Source organism: Trachypithecus francoisi, unplaced genomic scaffold (assembly GCF_009764315.1).
Source record: "Trachypithecus francoisi isolate TF-2019V2 unplaced genomic scaffold, Tfra_2.0 Lachesis_group8, whole genome shotgun sequence".
NCBI lineage: Eukaryota > Metazoa > Chordata > Mammalia > Primates > Cercopithecidae > Trachypithecus > Trachypithecus francoisi.
Window position 1 is genome coordinate 68285521 of NW_022681473.1, and position 24304 is coordinate 68309824.

General features: G+C 40.8%; 1 protein-coding gene across 8 annotated transcripts in view; it reads right to left on the minus strand.

Moving 5' to 3' along the window:
* The window catches only part of PAK1 (p21 (RAC1) activated kinase 1), a 148958-nt gene that overhangs the window by 72833 nt on the left and 51821 nt on the right, over positions 1–24304 (minus strand). For 2 of the 8 annotated variants that reach the window (XM_033207734.1, XM_033207739.1), the window contains exon 1: positions 13819–14032. The exons of 4 other annotated variants lie outside the window; for them this stretch is intronic. The gene's annotated coding sequence lies outside the window, so the exon portion shown is untranslated. Of the gene's footprint in view, positions 1–13818; positions 14105–24304 lie in introns of those variants that run through there. 2 more of the 8 variants (XM_033207736.1, XM_033207741.1) reach the window with 2 other exon arrangements.

Here is a 24304-nt window from a genome sequence, read left to right on the forward strand (position 1 = left end):
TAGTTTTTGTGGGTACATAGTAGATGTATATATTTATGGAGTACATGAGATATTCTGTACACAGGCATGCAACGTGAAATAATCATATCATGGAGGATGGGGTATCTATCCCCTCAAGCATTTATCCTTTGTTACAAACAATCCAATTATACTCTTTTAGTTTTTTGGTTTTTTTTTTTTTTTGAGACGGAGTCTTGCTCTGTCACCCAGGCTGGAGAGCAGTGGCCGGATCTCAGCTCACTGCAAGCTCCGCCTTCCAGGTTTACGCCATTCTCCTGCCTCAGCCTCCCGAGTAGCTGGGACTACAGGTGCCCGCCACCTCGCCCGGCTAGTTTTTTGTATTTTTTTAGTAGAGATGGGGTTTCACCGTGTTAGCCAGGATGGTCTTGATCTCCTGACCTCGTGATCCGCCCGTCTCGGCCTCCCAAAGTGCTGGGATTACAGGCTTGAGCCACCGTGTCCGGCCTTCTTTTAGTTATTTTTAAATGTGCAATTAAGTTATTATTGATTATAGTCACCCTGCTGTGCTATCAAAAAATAGGTCTTATTTATTCTTTCTATTTTTTTGTACCCATTAACCATCCTTGCTTTCCACTAGCCCTCCACTACCCTTTCCAGCCACTGGTAACCATCCTTCTATTATCTATGTCCATTAGTTCAATTGTTTTGATTTTTAGATCCCACAAATAAGTGAGAACATGTGATGTTTGTCTTTCTGTGCCTGGCTTATTTCACTTAAGATAATGATCTTCAGTTCCATCCATGTTGTTGCAAATGACAGGATCTCATTCTTTTTTGTGGCTGAATAGTACTCCATTGTGCATATGTACCACATTTTCTTTATTTTTTCAACTGTAAATAGACACTGTGATTGCTTCCAAATCTTAGCTATCAGGAACAGTGCTGCAACAAACAGGAGTGCGGGTATTTCTTCAATATACTAATTTCCTTTCCTGTGGGTAGATACTCAGCCATGGGATTGCTGGATCATAAGGTAGGTCTATTTTTAGTTTGGTTTTTTTTTTTTTTTTTTTTTTTTATCAGACCTCATCTTTAAACTCTCTGCCAAAGGATTTTCCAACTATACTGTTCTTGAGGTAATTCTAGCCCCTTTGTGTTCTGCTACTTCTAATTTATGATTAGTTTAGTCAAATCTAGCCAATGGCAAATATAAAAATATTATTAGCACATTTGGGCTGGACTTGACTTTTACTAAAAGTCTATCCTAAGTACCAGAAATGATAAATGAATTCTTATTCCTCCAATCAAAAAAAAAACACAGAATATGTAAGTAAACACATATGAAAGTTATATACACCTTTTGCTGCAGCTGCAGGTTCTTCATTCAAATGCAGTTCAAGTGCAGTTCACCTTACATATAAAAAAAATACATATAAAAATATGTAAGGTGCTATATATGCTAGAAACCAAGAATAAATAGATGAAAGAAGACACATAGGTAGATAGACAGATAGATAATGAATAAAATATGACCTGACCCTAGAGGCTATCACCATCTAGTTAGCAGAAGGCGGTCCCTAGAAAACCACGATGCCAGGTCAATTGTGAATAGTGCTGTAGAACAGTACAAACAGTAAAATGTTCAAATACACATGAAAGAAAGGTTAAATTGAATTTGAGTGATCAGTGAAGTTTAAGAAAAGAGGTGGTATTCAGAGTAGCAGCTTAAAGAACAAATAGGTCAGACTAGTGGTTTTTAACTCTAGGCTATTAGAATCCCCTGTGAGTTTTTTTCTTAAAGCTCACTAGTGCTGAAGTTTAACACCAGTGCTGAAGTGCTCGGGGAGAAGTATATTAATATTTGCAATTTATTTTCAAATGCACTTTTAAGAAATAAGATTAATGAACAGGGATATAACATGATATACATGTCAATATATAATGCATATGATAAAGTTAGTATATGAAAATGTTAATGGTAGGAGAATCTAGGTGGTGGGTACACAGGTACTCACTATAAGATTCTTTCAATTTTGAAATTTTTCCTAATAAAATGTTGAGGAGGAAAACATTAATGCTTGAACTCTACCCCTAGAGTCGCTGATTTAATTGGTCTGGGGTAGGTCCAGGCATTAGTATATAGTGCTTGGCCCAAAGAAAAGAGACAATAAATGAGTGATTTTCATGGAGAAAGATGATGGCAAATGCATCTAGACCACAGAATAACATAAATGTGAGAGTACAGTGTGGCAGAACGCAACATAAAAGAATAAAATGGGAGACTGAAAAAGTGGAACAGTGCAGATCACAGCAGGTCTTTTATGCACCACATAGAGCTAGTCAGAAAAATGGTCCATTCTAAACAGCTCTAGAACTGTGCAATAAATGGCCCATGTTAAAAATAAAAGATGGGGCTTTTAATTAAAAAACAAGGCTGTGGAGAGATGACAATGAGAAAAGAGGTATTGCATGGAGGAGGAGACCATCTGCTACCCATCTGCACTGAGGACTCAGTGATGCCTTGAGTTCACACAATGGGACTAAGCACCAGAGAAGATAAATGAATTCTGGTGCTTAGTCCAAGTCACACAATAAGACCTGGAGTTTAAGAGAGTCTTCTACACTGCCTAATAGAGTTGCTAAAATTCTAGAAACAGTTTCCTCAGAAAACCTTCAGGATTAACCATTTTTACAACTAGGATTTTAGCATTATTTGGGGGCTGTTTTAATAATCACTAACATTAGATCACACTTTGGAGTTTACAGAAAACTTAGAAGTCTATCTGGCATCATTTTTCTCATTCATCAGTGCAAATATTTATTCATCACCTACTGTTTGACAAGCTATGCATGAAGAACAGTAAACAAGTCAGAAGAAGAAGCAAAGTTTCAAAGATGCTGCCAGTCACCCAGGGCCATACAGCTAGTGGGCAGCAGAGGCAGAAACCTGAAATTAGGCCTGTGTGGTGATAGAACCACTATACCACACTACACTGTTGACTCTAGAGGCAAAGGAAAGGACTAGATAACCTCTAATATTAACTCGAGAAGAAATAAAACCTGTTCCATATACTAATCACACTTCTTAGTCCAAACAGCCCACAGCAGCTGCAACTGGCATGATCAACACTCCATCCAGAACTGGGGAGTACTGTATGCCCTTGAGGCCTGGTTATGAGAATCTGATCTTTAATTATACTGTGCCAGGAGGTTTTCTTTGGCAGGGGACCGGAATGCCGCAGTCTTGAATTTGCTGAGGGATGTCCTTCTAACATGTCAAAGATACTCCCACTATGCAGCCCGGCCACTTGCTCTGGTTTAGCAACAACTGCTAGAGCAGCAGGGAGGAAAACTGTTGGCTGTTTCTGGGCGGTTAGGAAAGCTACTTTACTTTCTGATCCTCAGTTTCCCTTTATGTAAAACACAAACAAGACTACCTACTTTATAGTTATCATGAGAATTAACAAGCATATATAAAAGCACCTAGCACGCTGCCTGGCACAAAATAAATGTTCAATAAATATTTGTTCCCTTCCCCCACTTATATTTCTAGTTTCATCTCTACTATTTCCTAAACATGTCATTCTAGCTTACTAAGCTTTCATGTTCCTGCCTTTGCCTATGCTGTTTTCTCTGCCTAAAATGTCCCAACTTGTCTGCCAAACAAACTCCTACTCATTCTTCAAGACCCAACCTGACTCACTTCCCCTATGCAACCTTCACAGAAGCCCCTCATCTCTATCTTTCCCCCAAATTTAACAGATCCCACTACTTCTGCTCCCGAAATGTAACAGCATTGTATATGTACTTCTATGAAACAATTTCCAAATTTCATCATATCAACCATAATCCATGCTTCTTGTCCTCACCAGGCCATGAATAACTCAAGGGAAAAAACTGAAGCTTGTTTAATCTCTACATCCCCAGGCTGAGCTGTTACACACCTGGTAATCAGCCAAGGTTCACTGACTAAGGCAGCCTGGATTAGCAGAAAAAACACAGGAGCTAAAAGGATCCTGAAGAACCAGCCAGTTTTATTTTTATAAAATAAAAACCTTTATTTTATGGGAACCTGGAACCTATAGGGATATGCAATTTACCTAAGATCACTAAATGAGTGATAAAAACATTACTAGCTTCTGATTATTCTCTTGAAAACTCTCTTTCTACACTAATTATGTAATTTGAGACAGAATGAACAAGTGACTGTATCTGGGAGGCTTCCTACAATTAGAGAAGAACGAGAGGCAGCAAAGTGAAGTGGAAAGGCCAGAGAAATTTAGAGTGAGAGACTGAAGTTCTCTTAGGCTGGCTCTGTACCTCTAATCCTCCCCACTCCCATCCACACCTACGCAACTTCCTCACTCCTACCACCTTGCAGACAGTCACTAGAGTTACTTCCAGAAACCAGTACTTACAGGTCTTATAATCCTCTGCCTACTATCTTGGGAAATTCCTAATCTGCAACCCCAGTTGAGTTATTCCCAATAATTAAGGCAAAAATTCCAATTTAAACTTCAAACCTCCAAACCTCCCATTGGATGACCCGCAATGATAAAGTTGAGGCCCTTATAATCTGAGAGCTGGAAGGAACCATAAAGGGGCCACTCTGTTCAACCTCCCAGGAAACAATGGAATCTATTGTACTGTCTCCTAGTTGGTTGACCTTCCAGCCAACCCTGCCTGAACATGTTCTGATTTCCCACATTGCTACATGTTGCCTCAATGGAATAGTTTATCTCAAAGTGTCAAAAACCATAGCATGAAAATGGGATTGTCTCTCTCCTCTAAAAAGTAATTAGGACTAAATCAATCAATCAATCCTACAGTTTTCATTTACTTCAGTCATCCATGATCACTCAAACTCTCATCTCCAACCTTTTCTGTGAACCCTCTAACCTGACCAAATTCCCTCCCCCTGTCCTGATTCTGAAACCTTTCCAGTATTCCCTCTGGAACTTCCCATTTGCCACTGGCTAACACTCCTCTGCTCCTTTACCTTAAAAGAAATCTGGCTATGCCCTGAGGAAGAGCCTTCTCTAGAAGCTCTCTCAACTGGAGGCTGTTTTCCCTCTTACACCCTACTTATCAGTGTTGTCCTTAATTTTCAGTGCCATTTCCAAACTATGTCTTTCTCTCCCTCTTGTAAAAACCTATATTTTCCTTTGAGTAGCTTCCACTGGCTGCTATCACACGTCTTTGCAGCCTACTAATCACTTTATGGTCACTCCTACTGAAAGGCTTTAGTTCCTGGTTCAGTCTTCTTCTGAACCCCTCTAGTCATCATTCTAGGTGACTTCAACAGCCACAATGATGATCATGTCAACACCCTAGTCACTCCATTTTCTGACCTACAGTCCAAGTTAGCCAATACTCTCATGATTATACCTGGGATCTTATCACCAAAATGTGCAACAATTCCAATATCTAGAATGAATCATATACACTTCAGATACAACCTCCTATCCATGCACTTACTCAAGAATTTCCACAATTCCTAGACTTCAATTTGAGCTCCAATAAACTATCCAGCAGTCCCCTGCCTTTTTCTCTCTCTTTATCTAATCATGGTCCATCAAAATTACTCAAACATCAAAAACTATCAACACCTTGCCCTTCTCTCCTTTTCCAAAATTTAACTGGCAAAATCCCAGCTTTGGGATAGTTGAACTCAACTTTTTCCCAACTGTCATTATACTGAAGCAGCCAAATGTCCTAGAGAACATTACAAAATCCAGTTAACCGCTTTCACTTGAAAGTTATGATTACCTTCTGCTTTGGTTTGAATGTGTCCCCCAAAGTTCAAGTATTGTAAACTTAACCCTCACTACAACTGTTGAGAGGTGAGATCTTTAAAAGGTGATTGGATCATGAGGGCTCTAGCCTCATGAATGGATTAATGTTATTATCACAGGCGTAAATTAGTTATCAAGAGAGTGGGTTCCTGATCAAAAGAATGAGTTCACCCCCCTTCCCTTGTTACTCTTGCTCTCTTGCTCTTCCACCTTCTACCACGGAATGACATGGCAAGAAGGCCCTCACCAGATGCAGGTACTTTGGACTTCCCAGCTCTAGAACTTTAAGAAATATGTTTTCCTTTCTTTAGAAATTGCCTAGTCTGTGGTATTCTATCATAGCAACACAAAATAGGCTGAGACACCTTCCTACATATGATTACCCTACCTCAAATGGGAATTCAATAGGATTTTCCACTAGCCCTTCCCTTTAGCTAATGAGCTTAGTTTCTTTTCTTTTTCCTTTTTTTCTTTTTTTGTTTTGAGATGGAGTCTCACTCTGCCACCCAGGCTGGAGTACAGTGGTACAATCTCAGCTCACTACACCCTCTGCCTCGGGGGTTCAAGTGATTCTCCTGCTTCAGCCTCCCGAGTAGCTGGGACTACAGGCGCCCACCACCACACCAGGCTAACTTTTTATTTTTAGTAGGGACCGGGTTTCACTATGTTGGCCAGGCTGGCCGTGAACTCCTGACCTCAGGTGATCCCCCGCCTCGGCCTCCCAAAGTGCTGAGATTACAGACGTGAGCCACTGCGCCCAGCCAATGAGCTTACTTTCAATGAGAAAACAGAAATCTTGGCAGAAGAACTACATCTTCCTACCCTCAAATCTATGTGCCTCCCTGTATCTGCATCCATGTTCTCCTTCTTCCTTCCAGTTACAATGAAGGAGGTGTTCTTCCTCTCATCCAGAGCCAATTCTCTCTTATCCCTGTATTCCTTCACTCCCTCTCACCTGGTATAATCTGCTATTTCAGCTATGTCAACCTTTCCCTCTCTGTTAGATATATTCAGTCATTCAACAAACATTTATTGAGCATCTATAAAGTACCAATACTAATCCAGTTGAATAAGAGAAAGGCCTTGTGCTCTTAGAGTTTATGGTCTAGTAAGAGATGCAGACAGAGAAATACACAAATAAATACACAATAGCAAGTCTATGTGTATGTGTGACTCTTAGGGGGAGGGGCATGCATGGGGCATGGTACATAAGAGAAGATAATCAAGACAGGCTTCTCTGAGAAAGTTACTTAAGACCTCAATTAAATGAGACAGCAAATCATAGTAATATCTGGAAAAGCATTTTAAGCAGAGGGAGTAATAAGTACAAATGTCTTAGATGAGAATATACTGGGCACGTAGAACAGCAAAAAGACTGGCAAGGCTAAAGTTGAGTAAACAAAGAGAATTGTGGTAAGGGACTGAGATCAGAGATGTAACCAGAGGTCAGACTGTGTGGAACTTTACAGGCCACAATACATTTGGCTTTTGCAGCAAATGTGGAAAGACACTGACAGGTTTTGAGCACTGATCTGATTTATGTTTTTAAATAGACCACTCTAGCAGCAGAGGAGAATAGGCTGCAGGGGAACAATGCAGAAGTGGAGATACCATTAGGGAGTCATTACAATAATCCAGGTGAGAACTAATGGTGGCTTTGATGATTGGCAATAGGGGGAGAGAAGTAATTCAAAGGCAGATACATTTTGAAGGTAGAGTCAAATGGTTTAAAGATTAGATACAGCATGTGATTAAAAAAAGGAAAAATTAAGATGAAATCTAAATTTCTGGACTGATCTGAGAAATATTGGGTGAATATAAACAAGTTCTGGTGTCTCCTATTCAAAGACAGACAGACAGACACACACACACACACACCTTTCCCTTGACACCCACATCCTCCTCCAAATACCACTTATTTCTCTGCTCCCCTTCGTAGCAAAACTTCTCAGAACAACTGTCTACTTAAACTATCTCCACTTCCTCCCCTTCTGTTTGCCAACTAACAATCTACCATTTCATCAAAAGCAGTCTTGTCAAGATTATCAGTTATCCCCATCTTGCCAAAATAAATGCTTATTTTTCTGTCCTCACATTACTCAGTATCTTGGCAGCATTAAATGTAATTGACCTCTCTTCTCTTTCAAATACTCTACTTTCTTGGCTTCTAGGGAAGTACACTCACTTGGCTTTCCTTTCATCTTTCTGTCTACTCCTATCTCCTTTGCATAATCCTCCTTCTCCAGCTATCATCCACACATCCAAGGCTTGGGACCTTCGTTGCTCAGAACCTTCTTTACTGATACACTACACTTTCCCCAAGATTATTTCCTCCATTCTCATGGCTTTACATATTAATACGTTGATGATGCCCAAGTTTTGATCTCTAGACCAAACAGCTCTCTTTCAGCCTAAAAACCATCTATTAGACAACTCCACCTGCGTTTCTCATCAGTACCTTAAATCTAACAAGACCAAATGGAACTCTTGGTTTTCACAGCATCATCATGAGTTGTAATTATATTCGTTTACTTATTATACATCTCCCCCAATAAACGATAAGCTTTGTAAAGGAGCAACGGTATGCTTTTGTAAGTCTGCTGTGCTTACCAATGTATACTCAGCAACTAAACAGGACTTGGCAAGAGTAAGCACTCAGGGCCAGGTACGGTGGCTCATGCCTGTAATCCCAGCACTTTGGGGAGGCTGAGGTGGGTGGATCATCAGAGCTCAGGAGTTTGAGATCTGCCTGGGCAATGTGGTGAAACCCTGTCTCTACAAAAAATACAAAAGCTAGCCAGGTGTGTGGCATGCACCCGTAGTCCCAGCTACTCAGGAGGCTGAGGTGGGAGGATTGCTTGAGCCAAAAGGTCAAGACTGCAGTGAGTGAGCTGAGATTGCTCCACTACACTCCAGGCTGGGCAACAGAGAGAGACATTATCTCAAAGGAAAAAAAAGAGTAGACACCCAGTATCGACACCAAAATTTACTAGACCCTGTCTCTGCCCTCAAAAATCTCACAGACTAATGGGAAAGGCAGACACATTAACCACAATAACAATACAATATGGTAACTGCCACTATTGAGTGGTGAGAGGAAAGACATAGGTGCTGCATGAATCCAGAAGAGGGGCACTTAATAGCCTAGGAGTCAGGGGACTTGTAGAATAAGTACAGCTATTAAGTGCCTACTATATAATTATTATTTTTTCTTTTTTATATGATTCTTTTTAAGCTTTATAATAACCCTTCAAAGTAGGCATAAATATCTTCCATTTTTATATATGAAGCTTAAAAACATTAAAAATCAGGTAACAGTAAGTGGTAGAACCAGGATTTGAACTGAAGTCAATCTACTTTTAAGTCCCCCCTCCCCTTTTTTTGTTACATCGTAAGAAGTCACTAAAAGTATCTTTTATAATTGCCAACTACTATCTGCTCGACTTTAAATAAAGCACATACTTCATGGTCTCTGTTTGACCATGAAGCTCATGATCAGTCCTAAAGCCCTATCTACCCCACTCCTTTTCCTTTACTCATTGAGGATTGAGGCTTAATCCTCTCCTATTAGTCTGTGAGTCTTTCGAGGGCAGAGAAAGGGTCTAGTAAATCTTGATGTCTATTCTTGCCTGTCAGTGGCAACCCTAGGCTTTCAGGCTATAGCATCTGGGCATTTTTTCACAGCTTGAAAATGCATTCGGGAACAACCACAATAACATCTATATGGCACTTTACAAAGCATTTTCACACATTCATGATTTCATCTGATCCTCACCAACCATATGAGGTGTTAAATCCCTATTCTATAGAGGCCAGTGGAAGTAAAAATACCTAGCCTAGCTACATCTGGTCTCTGGACTCTACACCCCACCAGAAATTGAATTTAAGAAAATGGAACAGGGAGGAAAGGAAGGAAGAGATCAAATGACTCATAGAGGGAGCTCAGCACACAGTCACCCAAGTGGCCTCAAGCCAGAAGTTAACAGGGACGAAGTCTGTTTCCCTTGCAAGGTAATGAGTGTTTGTTTGGCCATGGCACAGTGACCTGCCACATGGGATTGTTCTTTTTTTCATGTCAGCAGTACCTAGAGTCTCCCCCCAAAAGTAGGCAGAAAAGAGGAGACAGGAAAACTCCTTGTACACTGTATGTATACACAACCTCAGGAGATAATAGGATATAAGAGAATAGATATCACCTTCAGAGAAGACTTAAGTTTAGGTCCTAGCTCTGCCACTGTCTTGCTAAATCAAAAGTGCCCTCTTCTACATTATTACAGCCCCTTGTGCTTCCTTCTACAATACTTACCACATGAGCTTCCACATTCCTTGACCTGCATTTGAGGGCAGCAACTGAGGCCAGTTTTAATTTTTGTATCCCCACCAACCTAGTACCATAATTATCATAATGAGCCTGGGAGGCTGAAGCTACAGTAGGCCATAATCGTACCATTGCACTCCAGCCTGGGCAAGATCCTGTCTCAAGCAAAGAAAAAGAAAAAGAAAAGGCAATAATAGATACTGGCAAGGACGGGGAGAAAGAGGAACCTCATATGCTGTTGGTGAAAATGTAAATTAGTAGAGCCACTATGGAGAAATATATATAAATACACACACACACACATACACACACACATTCCACATTCTGACAGTGAGTGTCAATAAAACAGCAACTTTGTCATTCTCATCTCTGCTTTCCTTCTAACTCCCCGACTTTAAGGACAGAGCTCACAAAAATTTTGTTGATTAACAAAGTGAAGAGACAACCCACAAAATGGAAGAAAATATTTGTAAGCTATCCATCTGACAAAGGATTAATAACCAGAATATATAAGGTGCTCAAACAACTAAATAGCAAAAAAACCCCAAGATCCGAATATGTCTTTCATAACAAGACATACAAATGTCCAACAGGTACATGAAAAAAATGCTCAACATCACTAACATCAGAGAAACGCAAATCAAAACCATAATGTGGCATCATCTCACTCCAGTTAAAATGGCTTGTATCAAAAAGACAGGCAAAGGCTGGGCACGATAGCTCATGCCTATAATCCCAACACTTTGGGAGGCCAGGGCAGGTAGATCACTTGAGTCCAGGAGTTCACTACCACCCTGGGCAACATAGGGAGACCACACCTCTAAAAAAAATTTTTTTTTTTTTTTTATTAGCCAGCATGCTGGCATGTGCCTGCAGTCCCAACTACTTCAGAGGCTGAGGTAGGAGACTGCTTGAGCCTGGGAGGTTGAAGCTACAGTAGGCTATGATCATACCATTGCACTCCAGCCTGGGCAACAGAGCAAGACCCTGTCTCAAGAAAAAAAAAGACAAAGACAGGCAATAATAGATGCTGGCAAGGATGGGGAGAAAAAGGAACCCTCATATGCTGTTGGTGAAAATGTAAATAAGTAGAGCCACTATGGAGAATAGCACGGACGTTCCTCAGAAACTAAAAATAGAACAACCATACGATTCAGCAATTCCACTATTGAGTATATATCTAAAAGAAAGCAAATCAATAGATGAAAGATATCGTACTCCCATGAACACTGTAGCACTATTTATAACAGCCAAAATGAAAATGTATACTTATATATATGTATATATACACACAACGGAATATTATTCGGCCATAGAAAAGAATGAAATCCTGTCATTTATCCCAACATGGTAAATGTTTATGTGGGAGGTAAAAAGATGAATCTCATGATGATACAGAGTAGACTGGTGGTTACCAAAGGCCAGAAAAGGGAGTAGGGAGGAGGAAGGGGAAAAAAGGATATAAATGTACTTACCGAAACTGAACTGTACAGTTAAGTACAATGGAATATTATTCAGCCATAAAAAAGAATAAAATCCTGTCATTTGCAGCAATATGGATGACACTGGAGGCCATTTTTTCAGATTAAAAAAAAGCCAGGTACAGGAAGACAAGTATCACATGTTCTCACTCATATGTGGGAGGTAAAAAAGTAGATCTCATGATGATACAGAGCAGACTGGTGGTTACCAAAGGCCAGGAAAAGGAGTGAGGAGGATGAAGGGGGAAAAAAAGATATAAATGTACTTACTGAAACTGAACTGTACACTTTAAACATGATAAACATGGTAAATTCTTTCAAATTTTTTAACTAAAAAAAAATTTGCTGAGTAGAAATCAGTTCAAAAAGCCAGTAATCAAAGGGGAAGATTATTAACCTATACAGTCCCCTTTCCCAGACTATAATCTTTCTCTTTCTATACACAGCCCTACCCCAAATAACCCCTATCTTGTCCAGGCCACTGTCTTCTTCAAAAGAGCACTGTCTTCTCCTCCAGGCCTCCTCCTCCTGTCCCTCCAACCCATCCCTGCTATCCTCCCTCTTCTTCCCTGAGCTACCTCCTTTCCTCCACAGCCATCTCACAGCTGCCAGAGTTTCTGGTCCTCCCAGTCACTTAGCTCACTAAAGGGAACTTGAGCCTCTGCCCAGCACTACTTGACATTCTTGCTCTCCTCCCACTCAGGCCCATTTCCCATCTTGCTTATTCCCTACTGCCTACCTGCTGCCCCACCACCATCAGAAAAGATAGGAAACAAATGCAGGAAGAGCAAGTGCTTCTTGGCAGGCCCAAAGCAAGGCACAGAGGCAGTAAAGAGAGAGAATGGTACCTGGGGAAGATAAAATTTGGAGGTAAAAGCTAGAAGCAGGTGAGTTAGGTAGAAAACAACGTTTGGACCTCACAAACACAGAAAAGGTCTCTACAAACCAGTAACCTACGAATAATGAGAAAGCTTAACCAAAAATTTTTGAAAAGAGAAGAAAGCCTAATCAAGAGGGGGAGGATCCAAGAGAGGGAAGGAAAAACTGGCTACACAGGCGGAGAAATACAAAAGGGGAAGCAAGAGGGGAGGAGGAAGGGTGAAAGGGATGGCAGGAGAAAAGGTAGGCAGGGGGCAGGAAAAATGATCAGGAGGAGGAAATAGAAAGAAAAGCGAGGAGAGGAAGACCTAGAGTCATGAAAAAACTAGGGGGAGGAAAGAGGTCCAAAATAATCAAAGTAGGTTATTATCAGGCCTGACATGAGCTTCTTGGTGCCAGGTAATAAAGAAGGAAGGAATTATAGTGATTAAGATATTACCACAGGCACTTCTGTCATTAACTTAGCAGAATAAGGAAGGGGCTCCAGAGAAGAGAGTCTAGTTTAAAGCAACTTTATATCTAAGGACGGAAAAATTGGCCAGTTTAGAAGCATTAACATACCTTGACCTTCTACTTTCCAACCCTACCTCCCTACACCTAACGCACCTACGCACCACACTAAAATAAGCATCAGCATTCTCAGTCTTTGAGATTGACTTTGAAGATTGACTTCAGTTCAAATCCTGGTTCTACCACTTACTGTTACCTGCTTTGCCCCTGAAGAACCAGCAAGATGCCATTCGAAAGGCTGGCTGGAAGACAGGATACCAAAGTCTACTTCCCAAGTTCTCCTCTCTTCTACAGTGTTGAGGGAGGGATATCTCTGCAGCCCATTTTAGCACTCTAAACCAGCTCACCTTTCCAAAAGATGGTTTGACGGTCTGGAAAAGCCAAAGTAACAAACAATGTCAAGTCCTTCACTGCACAGATAGGGCAACTCAAGCACAGAGGATGTCTGAACAGGACCAGTCCCCCCAGTCTCCTCCCTCCCAGTTCATTCAACCTCTTAACAGAGAAAAGCCCCCACAGTCCCAGCAGGCCAGCGACTAAGCCAAAGCAGAGGAAAGCACCACCTTGGCCACCAAGTAGAAGGGGGCTTGCAAAGGAGCAGAGCTTCTGAGGCAGAGCAGTTCCCCAAAGGCGCAGCTTCCCCTTCACACCCTTCCCTGGGCAGAGCTCTGAATACAGTGCAGGCCTAGCCCTGGGTGGGCTCATCTAAAGGTTCCACCCTCAGCCCCTTCTCTCATTTAGGTCCCTTAAGGTAAGAGGAAAGTAAGACACCCCTCAAAATCTACTGGATCCCGTGTCACCATTCTCCGAAAGCCGGAGGAGATCCCTCAGAACCCGGCCCAGCTAGGGGAGCCCCAGGCAGGGCCGGCATTACCTGGTGGGAAAGGCTGGCCCCGGCATCTCTGGAGATTGTTTCCGTAGCAGAGCCGCACCTCTCCCTGCCCAGCCGGATACCCACAAGGCCCCTGCTCCACCGGCTCCGCTCGATTCGGCTGGGCTGGGCTCCTGGCAGCTCAGCCGGCAGCTCCCGAGGTGCAGCACGCTCGCGCCCTCGCAGGGCGGCAGCGAAGGCGCCGCGTCGGGGTTGGCGAAACAGAAGGGGCGGGGGAAGAAAGGAGGGAAGGAGGCGGGAGGAAGCCGCGCGCTTCTCCTTTTCTGCAAAGCAGAGCTGAGGGCGGGGAGACGGCTATCTTCCCACCGTCTCAGCTATTCTCCCCACCCAGTCTCCAGCAGGAGCAGCAGGAGGTCATTTCTCTCCAGGGCCAGGTTTTCCAGGGCTTGTCAGAATCCTGTGTGAGCTCCAGAGTCAAGGAAGACAACCAGAGCTCCTCTGTGCCTTAGTTTCTACAGCTGAGTATAGAGGAGTCTCTTCTAGGATTCCTCAGGTCAGACCTAGGATTCACATTAGGCCTCAGGGAAAGAGATACACCTCCCTCCTCCCCAAACGTGCCAGGTTCTAATTCTAATGCTCCAGGAAGAACGCTAGGTGGGCCCCTATAACTGCTTCTAAGCAAAGAAACCTCAGCAGCTGCAGCTGCTACATTATTATTATTATTATCATTATTATTATTATCATCATCATCATCATTTTGAGACAGAGTCTTGCTGTGTGCCCAGGCTGGAGTGCAGTGGTTGGATCTTGGCTCACTGCAGCCTTGACCTTCCCGGGCTCAGGTGATCCTTCCACCTCAGCCTCCCAAGTAGCTGGGACTACAGGGGTACCTGCCACCACACCCCATTATTTTTGTATTTTTTGTACAGATGGGGTTTGCCATGTTGCCCAGGCTAGTCTCAAATCCTGTTCTCAAGCAATCCTCCTGCCTCAGCCTCCCAAACTGCAGGTTACAAGCGTGAGCCACCACACCTGGCCACTGCTACCATTTATTAAGAACTACCGTGTACCAGGTACTTTATAAATGTTATGTCTCTCTCAAAACAACCTTATGAAGTAGGCACTATACCAATTCACATATGTCAAAACGGAGGTCCAGGGAAAATGTCCAGGGCTCATACAATATTTTTTAACCAACTATTGTGTATCAGGCATTGTGATGGAACCTGAGCTGAACAACACATTATAGAACATTTACCAACATGGCCCAGACTAGTAGTGCCTCTAGTAGTGCCTCCCAATTACTGAAACAATAAAACACACCTTCACACATTTGCAAATGCTCCCTAGGAGGTAGTATTACCTCACTCTTCCCCCTCCCAAACCTTGCTCTTAAGAGGCATGACAGAAGTCAGATTACGTGGTGTCTTTTGGGTCATAATTAGGAGTTAGGCTTTTGTTCCAAGTTTTATCAGTGGGAAGGCTTTGAAAGGTTTGAAAGCAGGATGACAAACTCTGTCTTACATTTTTTAAAAGATCACTGGCTGTTCAGCGGAGAAAGGGGGTAGGAGTGGAAATAAGAAACAAGATAATAAATTCTCTCAGAGGTTCAGGCAACAGAAAATGGTAATGATTTAGACTAACATATTGTAAGATAATGTAAAAAGAAGCAAGCATATTTTCTAAAGACACAGCTTGGAAGAAGCAGCAGCAGAACTTGGTGGAAAACAGAATACAATGGGTCAAAGAAGTCAGTGACTTCCCGAAGACCACACATCTGGTAAATGCTCAGGAGTTCAAGGCCAGCCTGGCCAACATGGTGAAACCCCGTCTCTACTAAAAATACAAAAAATTAGCTGGGTGGTGGCGGGCACCTGTAATCCCAGCTACTCGGGAGGCTGAGGCAGGAGAATCCCTTGAACCCGGGAGGCGGAAGTTGCAGTGAGCCGAGATCGCACCACTGGACTCAAGTCTGGGCAACAAGAGCGAAACTCCATCTCAAAAAAAGAAAAAGGAAAAAAAAAAAGAATTGGTCAATAATAGAGACTCGGAGAGTTGCTGTAGTCTGAGGATTCAGCTTCAGAGTCATTTTAAGATTTTTTTTTTAACCCCACACCATGTCCTTCATCCCAATTTACACAGGGTGAATGAGAGCCAGAAGTAGTCCTCTGCCTTAGACACAGCTTTTCAAACTAATAATCAATAATCATAGGAACTTATCTTACTCAACTTCCCACTCCATGCAGCATCCCCTTTGGATGGTCTTCCAGGCTTTTCTGAAATACTTGCAGGAATGAGGAGCTCACTTTCCACTAGCACTATGAGGCAGTGTTTCCTCACATTCAGCGAGGTGGCTCTCTGTAAATTTCTAATTCTGCTCCAGGAGCAACGTCCTCCAGGGCAGGTCACAGACAGTCTTTTCAATAAATTGTGCTAGAACTGGACATCCACATCCAAAAAAATGAACCTAGACACAGACTTTATGCTTTTTACAAAAATTAACTCAAAATGGATCACAGACCATTGCATTTGCAAAATGCAAAACTAAAATGTCTAAAATATAATGTAGGGGAAAATCTAGATGACCTTGGGTTTGGCAATGACTTTTTAGATATAGCCCCAAAAGCAAGATCCATGAAAGAAAAAAATTGACATGTTAGACTTGATTAAAATTTAAAATTTCTGCAAAATACAGTGTTAAGAGAATGAAGAAACAAACCATAGACTGGAAGAAAACACATCTGATAAAAGGCTTGTATCAAAATATACATAGAACTCTTAAAACTCAATAAGACGTGACCCAATTACAGAAAAAAAAAGCTGGGCAAAAGATCTGAACAGACACTTCACCAAGGAAGATATACGCATGACAAGCGTATGAAAAGATGCTCAGCATCTTTTATCATTAGAGAATTGCAAATTAAAACAACAATGAGGTATTACTACACATCTATTAGAATAACTAAAATCCAAAACACTGACAACACCAAATGGTGATAGGGATATGCAGCAACAGGAACTCTCTCATTCATTGCTGGTGAGAATGCAAAATGGTACAACCACTTTGGAAGATAGTTTAGGAATTTCTTACAAAGCTAAATACAGTTACGTGTCACTTAATGACAGGCATACATTCTGGGAAAGGTGTCATTAGGTGATTTCATTGTTATGTGAACATCACAGAGTGTACACATACAAACCTAGATGGTACAGCCTACTACACACCTAGCCTATGTGGTATAGCCTACTACTGCTCCGAGACTACAAACTTGTATAGCATGTTACTGTACTGAATACCAGGCAACTGTAACACAATAGTATTTATGTATCTAAACATACATAAACATAGAAAAAGTACAGTAAAAATACGCCATAAAAGATTTTTAAAAAACAAACAAAAAAAAACAGTACATCTGTAAAGGGCATTTACCATGAATGGAACTTGCAGGACTGGAAGTTTCTCTGGGTGAGCCAGTGAGTGAGTGGTAAGTGAATGGGAAGGCCTAGGACATTATTGTACACTATGGTAGGCTTTATAAACAATATATGTTTAGACTGCACTAAACTTTAATTTTTTTTCTTTCTTCAATAATAAATTAATCTTAACTTCCTATAAGTTTTTACTTCATAAACTTTTTAATTTTTTAAAAACATCTTGACTTGGCCGGGCACGGTGGCTCAAGCCTGTAATCCCAGCACTTTGGGAGGCCAAGACAGGCAGACCACAAGGTCAGGAGATCAAGACCATCCTGGCTAACATGGTGAAACCCCATCTCTACTAAAAAATACAAAAAAAACTAGCCGGGCGTGGTGGCGGGCGCCTGTAGCTACTCGGGAGGCTAAGGCAGGAAAATGGCATGAACCCGGGAAGCGGAGCTTGCAGTGAGCTGAGATCCGGCCACTGCACTCCAGCCTGGGCGACAGAGCGAGACTCTGTCTCAAAAAAAAAAAAAAAATTTTGACTCTATTGTAGTTAATACTTGGCTTAAGACACAAGCACACTGTACAGCTATACAACAATATTTTCTTTATAGCTTTATTCTAATGCTTTTTTGTATTCTTTGTAGTATTATTAGTAGTAGTAGTAGTAGTAATAATAATAGAGTCTCAACTCCATCACCCATATAGGAGTACAGTGGCATGATCTTGGCTCACTGCAGCCTCCACTTTCTGGGTTCAAGCAATTCTTGTGCCTCAGCCTCCCGAGTAGCTGGAATTACAGGCATGTGCCACCATGCCCAGATAATTTTTGTATTTTCAGTAGAGATGGAGTTTCACCATGTTGTCCAGGCTGGTCTCCAACTCCTGAGTTCAAGCTATTCACTTGTCTCGGCCTCCCAAAGTGCTCGCATTACAGGTGTGAGCCACCATGCCTATCTATTTTTATTTTTTTACCTTTTAAACTTTTTGTTGAAAACTAACACATAAACACACACTTTAGTCTAGACCTACACAGGGTCAGGACTGTAAATATTAGTGTCTTCTACCTGTACATCTTGTCCCACTGTCAAGATTAGTGTCTTCCACCTCTACATCTTGTCCCACTGGAAGATCTTTAGGGGCAGTAACATGCATGGAGCTGGCATCTCTTATGATAACAATGACTTCTTCTGGAAGACCTCCCAAAGGACCTGCCTGAGGCTGCTTTACAGTTAACTTTTTTTTATAAGTAGGAGTACACTCTAAAATAACAACAAAAAGCATAGTAAATATATATACCAGTAACAGAGTCATTTATCATCATTATCAAGTATTATATAATACATATAATTATGTGTTCTATACTTTTATATGACTGGTAACACAGTAGGTTTGTTTACACCAGCATCTCCACAAACATGAGTAATATGTTGCATTAATAGGTGATGATGGCTATATCATATATGTGGTCCATCACTGACTGAATCATCATAATGTGATTATAGTATTCCTAGGTATTTACTCAAATGAGTTGAAAACTATGTTCACACAAAAACCTGCTCATGAATGTTTATTGCAGTTTTATTCAGAATTGCTAAAAACTGGAAGCGACTGAGATATCCTTCAAGATTGAATGAATAAACTGTGGTATGTCATACAATGTAGTATTATTCAGTAAAAAAAGAAATGAACTATCAACCCACAAGAAGATATGGAAAAACCTAAAATGTAGATTTCTAAGTAAAAGAAGCCAGTCTGAAAAGGCTGATTCCAACTACATGATATTTGGAAAAAGGCTAAACTAGAGAAATAGTAAAAAGATAAGTGGCTGCCAGGTATTTGAAAGGTTGGGGTTAATGGTTAAGGAATGAACAGGTGAAGCACAGGGCATTTTTAGGGTATAAAACTATTCTGTATGATACTATAATGGTGGATACACACACTATGTATTTGTCAAAACCTACAGAACTATACAACCCAAAGAGTAAACCCTAATGTAAACTATGTACTTTAGTCAATAATAATGTATCAATATTGGTTCATCAATTCTACATTAATGAGATGGTGATAATAGAGGAAACGGGGAGAGAGGGATTCTGCATTTCCTTTTTTTTTTTTTTTTTTTTCCTGAGACAGAGTTTCACTCCTGTTGCCCAGGCTGGAGTGCAATGGCGTGATCTGGGCTCACTGCAACCTCCACCTCCCCAGTTCAAGCAATCCTCATGCCTCAGCCTCCCGAGTAGCTGGGATTACAGGCGCACGTCACCACGCCTGGCTAATTTTTTGTATTTTTAGTAGAGATGGGGTTTCACCATGTTGGCCAGGCTGGTCTTGAACTCCTGACCCTCAGGGGATCTACCTGCCTTGGTCTTCCAAAGTGCTGGGATTACAGGTATGAGCCACTGCGCCCAGCTGGATTCTGCATTTTCTACACAATTTTTCTTTACAGAAACTAAAACTCTAAAAAATAAAGTCTATTAAAATAAAAAAATTATCAAGCAAAAAAAAAAAAAAGAAAGACATACAAGATAAAGTTCATCTTCCTTTTTATTAGATTCATTACACATAAAATTACTCTGACAAATTGCTATAAAGATTTCTAAGTACTTTCAATTTCTACACTTATCCCATTGTGGGCTGGGAACAGTTCAGACTACACTTTCAGTAATGATGATCTAGAGTACCCTCCACTAAACAGAGTTCTGTTTGCAATGATCCTCTTACTGCCTGGTACCCCGAGGGGAACATGATACTCTAAGTGCAGTCTGTCCCCTGCAAAACATAGTGGAACTATCACCTCCTTTAACTGTACTTAATACTTCCAATAATTCAGCCTGAAGTTGCATTAGATTTTTATCCACTGCAATGCCTTTGGCTGACATTGAGCTTCAGCAGCCAAACCACCATTTTCATAAGAATAGCATCATGCTAAGTCTCCTCCAGCCTGCCCATATGTTGCCATTTCTTTTGAGACTTAAAATGCAGAACTTTGCTGTCTTCCTCCTAAATTTCATCTCTTTGGCTTCAGCCCATCATTCCAAGCTCACTCATCTAAATATTAGTTTTCTCTTTCAGTTTTTGTCACCTACAAAGCTAATAAGCATGCCATCTCTTCAAACATTTTTCAAACATCTGTCATGTGCTCTTGCCTGTTCCAGGTTTTGAGGATTAAAGATGACCTAGAAATGGCCTACATCTCCGGGAAATCACCACTAATAAGGGAAGTTGGCAAATACAAAACTAAAAAGTGCTGCACTAGAAAAATGACTGAACAAAATAAATAGGATCAGGTAGACAAAACAACAAAACGTCTATGTACAGTATTAGGCAGAACCACTAATATTTTCAGCAGGAACGATCAAATTCAGACATCATCTATTTTAGATTTCAGTTCTGAATAACCAAATACTGGTTTGGTTACCGAAAGTTAACTGGCTGGCTAATACAATGTCTCTCTCTTTCAATGGTGGCTGCTGCTATAGGAAACTTGGCTAAGTTTAGTTCCCTCTGATGAAACACAATACTTATGAAATTGAGGCATACTGGTAAGATGCCAGCAGTTTTATTTATTACTAACAGAATCAAATGAGGTAAAAGCAACTTTAGAGATGACTCTGTACATTCAAAGAAATTAAATCTTGGAGATCTCAAATGACTTGCTGAAGTTACACAAGTTAGCAGTTAACATATTTTAAGTGCAATAACTCCTTTCATTTAAATAGTCCTCTGGTTTTCAAAGTAAATAATTAACAAATTATTCTTATAAGCCATGGACCTTGGCCAGCAATGTTTTGTCTCTGTAGTCATCTTAAGCCTAACCAGGCCTTTTTACGTCATTTATCTCTCCTCTGTAGGCATATGAGTTAGCAACTCCTGCTAACTCTATTATAAAAGCGAATGATCAATAATCATTCAAAAATTTGGTTTTGTTTGGAGACTACAGCTTTCAATCTAATGGTTTATAACTGATGAATAGTGTGATTAAAGTGCCTAAAGGATTTGAAAATGATTATTTTTATTGGGTTCTTTAGAAACCACAAATAACTTTTAAAACAATATATGTACTAAGTGAAAATTATAAATCTCCTGACACAACCAGTTAAATGTACAAGGAAATCAGTCAACAATGATGATGTTGGATTTAAAACAACATCTGAAATGACATTTTTTCTTGTAGTGATTAGATGGTAAGGTGCCTGTTAAGGTCACTTTCTGTGGAGTATACTTTCAGTAATGATGATCTAGAGCACCTTAGATCTTGATATGAGGTGGAGTATAAAATAAATAATAATAGTAGCTTACAAAAACACTGTAAAGAAACAAGCAAAAGAAAGATGGAAATGAAAAAAGGTACTAATAAATCTATTTAGTGGCAGTCAGTCATAAGTCAAAGCATACTTGAATTTCAAACAAGGCAAAGAAGTGCAGAGAAGGGAGACATTAATTATACCTGCAGAACTAAGAAAAGCTTCGTGGTAGAGGCAGTATTTGGATTGGTATTGAAGAAGGAGTAAAATTTTCATAGCGATATTGAGATTTCCCTTGAGTGAATCACAAAAACAAAGGGCCAAACGAGAAAAAAGTATGAGTGGTTTAGGAAACAGTAAATAGCTTGGTCCTTCTTGGAAATAGCAAATAATCTCATCATTCATTCACCACTTATTGAACATATTCTACATGCCAGACACAATGCTTGTCACTACGGATGCAAAGATGACATGACCTAGTTCTTACCCTCAAAAGGAAAAGCATTTTTAAAGACAATAGGAGGAGACAAAGCTGTGTCACTGATTGTCAGACTTAACAGGTCAAAACTCTGTTCCCCCTTCAGGTGTTTCCTCCCCCCTACCCCTCAATAAATGGCAATTCTACTCTTACAGTTGCTAAGCCAAAAATCTGATTCATTTTTTACTCCACTTTTTGTCTATCAGCACCCACAAGCATCCATCAGCAAATTCTATCAACTCTACCTTCAAAACAGATCTACGGTCCAACCACTTCTCATCACCTTTACTGTCATCACCTTGGTCCAAACCATCAGCAATTTTTGTGTACAACAGTGGATCTCAATAGTGGGGTGAAGAGGAGTTGGGGAGGGGAGGACAGATTTGCTCTGCTCTCCAGGGGATATTTGGCAATGTCTAGGGAAATTTTGGATTAAAACAACTGGGTAAGTGCTACTGGCATTTAGTAAGTGGGAGCCAGGGATACTATTAAACATCCTAAAATGCATAGTATAACTCCCTCACAATAAAGAATTATCCTGCCCAAAATGTCAATAGTGCCATTGTTAGGAAACTCTGACCGAGAATATTACAACATCCTTCTTAACTGATCCATTCTTGCCTCCCAGGGTGATCTATTTAAAATATGTCACAGATCACATCACTCTGTTCTGCTTAAAATCTTCCAGTGGCTTCCCCAATCTCAATGTAAAAGCCAAAGTCCTTACAAAGACATACAAGGCCTTATATGATCTTACCTTCCTCTACCTCCTCCCCTCATCTTACCCTGCTACTTCACTGACCTTATCTCTGACTTTTCCCCACTTCACTCACTCTGCTCCAGGCACCAAGGCTTTCTCCAACAGGCTATATACACTCTCTCCTCCAGGCCTTCGTACCCTATGGTGACTATGCCTGAAAACACATTTCCCCTCAGATATCCATATGGCTTATTGCCTTCCTTCAAGTCTCTGCTGAAAGATCACTTTATCAGATAATTCTTCCCTAACCATTCTTTGTAAAATGATTTAAAAATCTCCCTCTACTCTACATCAGCACCCTTTATTCCACCGTATCCTGCTTTATTTGTATTCTGGCACTTATCATCAACTGACATTTATTTGCCTATTGCCTGGCTCCCTCCAATCAACATATGCTCCACAAGGGCAAAGACTTTGTCTTTATCTCCAGACCTCAGAACTATTCCTTGCAAACAATAGGTGATAGATAAGTAACGGCTGAATGAAGGAATAAATGAATAAATGGAGCTAGAAAGACCAGTCAGAAAAAAACTACAGAGAATCCTGAAGGCTAGGAAAGGAATGTGGATGCACTCTTAGAGTGACTTAAAGTAACTGTCCAAGAGTTCTCCTCTCACCATGTCATACAAATCGCCTTTTGCCCTTCTGACCAAAAAGAGAGACAGGGGAAGGGAGGAAGAAATGGAGAATTCTATAAGAACATTATAATAATCAGAGGTATCTAATAATGAAATGGACAATCTCTGAGGTATTAACATTGCCAATCAACCCCTCAGCAGGGAAGATACAGCAACAAGTTACTGCATAATCCCATAAGTTTTCCTCCCTTCGCCTATCCTTTAGGACCCAGCTTAAATGTCACCACTTCTATGAAGGCTTCCTATAATCCCTCAAACAGATTTAATGACTCCTAAATATGGCCCTTATAGAAGTCTTCCCAAACACTTATCCAATTTACAGAAAGTATTTGATAGTATTTCTTTTTATCTCTAGACTGGAAAGGTAGTATTTATCTCCTCATTTACTACTATATCTCCAGCCCAAAATGAAATAGCTCCAGTAAAACACAGGCACCAGCACACATTTTTATAAAATCATACAGAGTACAAATACATTCTTAAAAATCATATTAAAAAGTCACTAAAAGCAGGGCACAGGGGCTCACGCCTGTAATCCCACCACTCTGGGAAGGCTGAAGCGGGTGGATCACCTGGGGTCAGGAGTTTGAGACCAGCCTTGCTAACATGGTGAAACCCCATCACTACTAAAAATACTAAAATTAGCCAGTCGTGGTGGTGGGCACCTGTAATCTTGGGAGGCTGAGGCAGGAAGAATCACTTGAATCTGGGAGGCGGAGGTTGCAGTGAGCCGGGATTGCGCCATTAGACTCCAGCCTGGACGACAGAGCGAGACTTTGTCTCAAAGAAAAAAAAAGTCACTAAAATCAAATGACTTTCAAATCCCTAATCAATATCCGTTCATCCCTTCATCCTTGCCAATTTTGCCAACCCTAATTTTATCCATGAAAGTAATGAGACAATTAAACACTCATTTTCCCAGCCTCCTCTAAAGCTGGGCATGTCCCTGTGACAAAGTTCTTTCTAGTCAGTAAGTTTCTAAGGA